Genomic DNA, 7,324 nt, shown 5'->3' with positions numbered 1-7,324 from the left:
TCTCTTATTAACATATTTAAAATATATATATATATATATATATATATATATATATATATATATATATATATATATATATATATTAATTTTAGTTAGGTAATTAATGCCTCAAAATTATACACTAATGAAAAAAATTAGATTATAGAGTAGTATAACACATCAGGTAACATAGAGACCAATATGAGATGAGTCTATATAAGTTGAGTTACATGTTGGTCATATCAGATTATGTAACGCCCCAAATTTTATAATAAATTATTTTATTAATTAAATATGATTTTAAATAATTAATTTGATGTTAAAATTATTTTATAATATATGTTGATAGATTTTGGGATTAATTTCCGTTATATAGGTGCTTCCTATGATGTGCTAGTTTTATAAATATTAGATTAAATGTGCGATATAAATAATAAATATTATATTTTATTATTTAATATATTTTTTAAAAAAATAATAGTATTTTAGTGTAATATGTTTTAAAAAAATATTTTATGCGATTTCCAAATAAATGTAATATTTTTTTGTGCGCTTGACTGATGTTAAGTATGCACGTAGTTATATCTCAATTATTTATAACTATTTTCTATTAGTTATTTTTTTATAAATAATTATCTTGAGATAGACTTGATATTGTGTTTGATTTTCTTTATTTTTATATACTTGTTATGACATTGTAATTTTTTTATATATTTATTAAGATTTAGTAATTAATATAAAATGTTGATGTTATATTTATTTATTTTATAATTTCGACTATTCTCTAACGATGATAATATTTTAATTTGAGCATTTGGAAAAATAAGTATTATTATAGGGATTGTTTTGAATATGAGGGTTTTGATTATTGATGTCTTTTAAAAATAATTACTTTAATTACTTCATTTTATAAAATATTGCTTTTAAAATATTAGTAATGTTTGGAAAACTGTGTTTGGAATAATATTAAAAAGGAGATTAAATAATTGTTAATTTTGTTTTAACAAAATATAAATAATAATAGTAAAACAAAAATATAAATAAAATGGACCAATGGGTTTGACTCGTGTGTGAACTCTAATTGTTAATACAATAAAACAAACAAAAAAGCGAAGGGAGTTGGAAGGGCAGCCGTAAAACCAAAGAGGAAACACAACAATAACCTATCGTTTAACATCGGTGATCGATAACTGATCCAGAAAACTTTCTCCATTTTCATCCAAATTTGAGTATGTCATTTCATTCATTTAACTAGTCAATTAAACATAATTTTTCAGATTTTTAACAACCTCAATTTCTCTCTAAAATACCCGACTTCTCTATTTGTAGAATTCGTTATTTGCACTGTTCTCCTTCACCGTAAGTCCGATTTGAGTGAAGCCAACGTCAAAACGACTGTTTGAAAAGTGGCTATATTATCCACTGATTGGTTTCTGAATTATGGTAATTTTCCTTGACCGAATTTCGAATTTAGTTTTTAGAGTATCTTCTCATAATTTATTTTTAACGTTTACCCATAAACTGTCGAGTTAGATTGATTGAAGGGTAAAAAGTCAATGAATAAATGCTGTTTGCTCGTGGAATCGTATTCGTGTGTGAAATTGTCGAAATAAGATAAGGGGTGAGAGAGTGTTTGAATTCATTAGTATAATATATTGTGAGATGAACGGGAAAACCGTATTTCCCAACGATTCATCCGAGGCTCGCTACGTACGGCAGTAGCCCTTTGAGTGATAAATTAATTAATGTGCAAAATAGAAATTGTGAGATTAAAATATGGAATAGAAATACTTATAAGGTGTTGATTAATTCGTTAAATGTGTGATATTTAATATTATTGTGATATTTAATTTAATTTCATTAATTGTTGAACATTTGATATTATTGTGATATTTGATTTAATTTTGTTAATTGTGTTGCATTTTGATAAGTTTATGTGATTATGATGATGTATAATTAATAATAATGATGTTATAAATTTGTGATGAGTCTATGTGATGATGTATGATTGATGAGATTGATGTTATAAGATTGTGACGAGTTTATGTGATGACATGTGATTAACGATAGTGATGTTATAAATTGTGACGAGAATATTGAAGTAACCCCATAGTTGATGAAATAATTGTGATTTCAATTTGTCTTTGAGATGACGGTCTTAATGGAGTACCATAGACCAATGAGGGGAAAAAATAAATATTAAGAATTTGTGAAGTGGAGATTATTTTGTCATCGTATAGGTAGGGCCTGACAAGCCTAGTGATTATGGGGAAGTAAAACTGAATGAGCTTGATCGTGGCGGTCTATTGTTGAGCCTTAAGACAAGATTGTTAGACCTTGGAGGTATTCGGGTGGGGAATTCCTATGTGACTTGGAGGTAACACTCTAAATGTCGGGAGCTACCATGCAACACACGTTTATCTCGACTGTCACATATATGTGTCTCGGGTTGAGTTGAGGGGATCTATGAGGACATGACCAATTTGAATTGTCCGTCCACCAGAATGGTGGCATAGTATCAAGCCGCCTAACCAAATACTTCAGAGTTAGAATGGTACCACATTGTGAAGTAGAGTCTAAGTTCATGCATAACATTGCATTTTCTTGTGATTGATGTGTTTCAAAAGTAATAATAATTACTCTTAGATGATTTGATGCATATTATAATGAGATGGTTATTTTACTTGAGTGACTTTGATGTTATAATATGATACTATTTACTTAAATATTTTGATATATCGTAATGTAATAATGATACGGTCTATTATGATTGTTGCATGTTCTTCTTACTTATATTATACTATTAACATGATTTCGAAACTCACCTCCTTCGTTGTTTGTGTTTGACTGGCTTGGCCCTGCGTTTGCAAAATCGTAGTTATTACAGGTTAATGAGTTTTGAAGTTCAAGTTTGGGAGAAACCCTACTCTGATAGGTGATACCGGAAATTTAGAGTTGTAATTTATATTTTAGTTATGTAATTACAAATGACATTTTATATGAAAATTTTAGTACTAGTAAGTTTTTGGAATTAAAATAGTTAAATCAAGTTCATTGAGATTAAATTGTTTTAATTGAATAATAAAGTTTGAATTGTTCCATGTGTACTATGAGAAGCGTGATATCCTAAATTAGTTACAAAAGTTTTTATTTTCTTGTAAATAAGTTTTCTTTATCCGCTGCGAATTTTACTGAAAGAAATCTAGTATAAATTATTATATATGTCATTTTGGGGTTTAGGTTGTCACATATTCAAGTACTCTTTTGTCTATAATGTTTTTAGATATTGATTCAGAATCAGTTATTTGATTTTGATCTATGTAACCATTTATTTGTAACTTTTGAATGTTTACCTATTTGATGAGAATATATGTATATTATAATTATAATCTTGTGGTTTGATACCTTACATTTTACAACTTTCTTTGGTAGAAATTTATTAAAACATAAAGAAAAAAAATGTTTATTATAAATAAATTTGAAGTTACAACTTTCTTTGATAAAAATGTTTGTAACCGCAATTGCGGCCACAACATTTTAGGCTACATTTGTCTTCACATTGTCGCAATATAAATATTTGCAAAGTAAAATTGAAACAGACTTATAAGATTCTGGGAACATGTTTTAGTATAGTTGAATAAGTTACAAGAGACTCAATGTCATAGTAAAACACAATAGTCTCACCTCTATGGTAGATTTTGGCTCTAGAAGTCTAAACGTGATTGGTTTACCAGTGCTCAATATTCCTCCTCCATAAGTATTTTTCATATTTTTCAGCAAAAAATATTTTTGCTAATATAACCTTCATAAAATTAATTGTAAAGTTTTATTTCTCACATTAAGAAATAGTAAAATAAAGTTTTGAAACAAATAAGTTGACAAAAGAATTGCCTAATTATTTCTAATAATGTAATTTTTTAAAATCTAATAATGAAAACTTTACAATCTTATGTATTTTCACATTGTTGAGGTAAAAATATTTTTGATATATCTTTTAATGACAACAAACCTCTACTGACGATTGCATTTGAGTTTTATTTATAGAACATGAATCACATAAGTGGACAAACAAGAAATCATTTGCATCAACAAGTGCATAAGTATCTACATTGAAAGAATCAACGTAATATCAGAAGATTACAACAATAATATTGTAAGTGTAACAACCCAACCCTTAATCACGACCTCCCTTACCGTTACTGACACTGTAAATTAGCTTCATGGAGATATTAGAAGGCTATTGTTTGAACTTCAAAAGAACAAATTGAGAGGATAAAAAAACTCTTCATATTGAGTTTTCCTCATCACATGAAGGTTCATGTTTGAGGTTCATATTGAGTGTTACTTCAACAAAAGATTTATTCTCTCATATAGAAGAGAATATTATCAAATGTTATGAAAGAATGTTCTCATGATAAACTAGTTCATTACACTCATAAATATTCCTATCAGTTCAGTAAAATGACAAACATCAATTTTGAAGAATAAATCATTTCAAGATTGAGTCATTTATTAAATGGATGATGGAAGAACATTTAAAAGAATGTTATGGTTATTCTATTAAAGACCAATTGATAAAAAAATCATTTTGGAAGGAAAACATGCAGTACTTCAGTTGGCATTTTTGCACATGGGATTCCTAATATTTAATGAGCAGTTAAAAATTTGGAAGGCTTGCTTGCATAAACACACATACAAAATATTTTGCAGATTGATCTCTAGATAGATTACATGGAAACAAGTACCAAAAACACTCAAGTACACTAAATTGGTATTGTTTGATGTGACAATTGCACCTGCTTCTGGTCCAAGGTTGTTCCAATTGTCATAATGGCAAACCATCTCGTTCTTGCTACCCAAGTTTTCTTCTAGACTCAAGGCAGAACATTCTGGTAAAAAAGAGAACGTTTTGGACAAAATTACTCTACACTTAAAGAGATTTATCATGAAGATTGTTGGCACCTTATGAAGTGTGTCCAATGACTATATTCAGTTTAAACTGAATATTCAAAGCCTATTATCATCTATAAATTGAAGATCAATTAGAAGATGAAGACGAGTTTTATATACAATAAATACTCACTTATTTAAGGGAGCACAAGTGAAAAACTCTTCAAGCAAACGCCAGCTCTCTTCAGTAAATATGTGGATCATCATTTACTGAGTTTTTTATATTTATCTCAATCAAAGAGTTGAGAATCATTAGATCCCAAACATATTATGTCATACATATTGTTGGTAACTCAAGTCCATCTTTTATATTAGATTAAGTGTGATGGTAAAAATTCATGTTTGGTTTGAAAGGTAGTTGCAAAAATCCTTTCTAGTTTGAAAGGTGGTTGTGAAAACTCTTTCTAGTTTGAATGGTGATTGTAAAAATATTTTCTGATTTGAAATGTGGTTGTAAAATCATTTATAGGTTGAAAGGTGGTTGTAAAAATCATTTCTAAATTGAAAGATAGATGTTAAAATTCCTTTCTATATTGAAAGGTCAAGGTTGTATACTTGGTCAAGGTTTAATCAAGAGAAAAAGGGGAACATTCTAATTTTGAAGTACATACTAAAAATCTCACGGTTGTGAAGATTAGACTAGTCCAAGTTATGTGAACCAATAAACTTCTTGTGTGTGATATTTATATCCCTTATTTTTAATTATTTGCATACACATATCACACTTCACTATCATTGTTTTTATTTACAACATCTTAATTCCATATATGACTATTAAGAACGTTTTGGTCAGTGCTTACTAATCAATTTTTGATCACCAAGTTTAATCTTGAGTAAAGCTTCAATTAAAGTGCATGAACTAAATTTTAAAAGGGTCACGTATTCATTTCTAAATTGAAAGATAGATGTTAAAATTCATTTCTAGATCGAAAGTTCAAGGTTGTACTTGGTCAAGGTTTAATCAAGAGAAAAAGGAGAACATTCTAATTCTGAAGCACATACTGAAAATCTCACAGTTGTGAGGATTGGACTAGTCCAAGTTATGTGAATCAATATACTTCTTACGTGTGATATTTCTATCCCTTATTTTTAATTATTTGCATACACATATCACACTTCACTATCATTGGTTTTATTTACAACATCTTAATTTCATATTAACTGTTAAGAACGTTTTGGTCAGTTAAGAGCTTACTAATCAACTTTTGATCACCAAGTTTAATCTTGAGTAAAACTTCAATTAAAGTGCATGAACTAAATTTTAAAAGGGCCCTATTTTTCTTGTATCTATTCATTTCACTTCACACATCGTATACCTTAACGAATGTTGGAATTTGCAAAAAAATCCATTTTTACAAGCCTTTTTACCAACAAACTACTAAATTTATACTCTACATCTAAAAATTAGCATTGCGACTCAACAAATGATTGGATATCATGAAAAGTTTGCTGTTTATTGAAATATGCCATTGCATATTCGAGATCGAGGCTACTGGAACATTTAATATATTGGAGCGCATAATGAAATTCGCAATATCTCATTTTTCTACATTCAATGTGTGTCAGGTTTGTCACCAAACTCACTTGAAACAAAAAAAAAATCGTTTTTAAAAAAACTATACATAGATTATCAATCAAAAAGACCTTTATATTTTATCCAGGAAGTACTACATCAAACATAACTTCTATATTTCAAAAATAAATTTACATTCTTTTGCATAAATGAAAATGTATATTTTTTTCTCTAATTAAACAAATATTATTCTTAAATTCTATTATCTTATTACACTCAAAATAATTAATTAAATATATTACTTGTGAAATACATTGGTCACTACAAGGAAAAAAATGATTTGTGGCAGTTATAAAGGACATATGTGACGGTTTAACTGACACAAATGGGAGCTTGTGACGGTTCTAGATTCATGCGTTGCGAGACCAATTTATGACGGTTTAAAAAATCGTCGTTTCAACTGTCGGCAATATTTGCGACGGTATTTAGCGACCTCTATATATGTTTTGCGATAGTTAGAACCGACGTTAGACACATTTGATTTTTCTTGTTCCTATAGAATTGCAAAGTTATAAATCGTCGCTATATCCATTTTGAGACAGTTTGGATCGTCACAAATTTAATAATTTTAAATAAAAAATTATGATCCAATTTTTTCCTATTTTTTATTAATTAAATTAAAATAAAAAAATAATTATGAATATCATCCACAATTAAAATACACAAATATATAACTACTGTGACTAATTTCAATTTATATAATATTTTCAAAAGTAATAACACGAATTCATATAGAACTTAACTAAAACAATAAATAAAGTAGTTTAAATATTCAAAATTCAAAACATTAGTAGAGTGGCTAAAATACAAAACAACTCAATC

The sequence above is a fragment of the Cicer arietinum genome, chromosome 5 (assembly GCF_000331145.2).
Source record: "Cicer arietinum cultivar CDC Frontier isolate Library 1 chromosome 5, Cicar.CDCFrontier_v2.0, whole genome shotgun sequence".
Lineage (NCBI taxonomy): Eukaryota > Viridiplantae > Streptophyta > Magnoliopsida > Fabales > Fabaceae > Cicer > Cicer arietinum.
Note: the sequence above shows the minus strand (reverse complement) of the source record.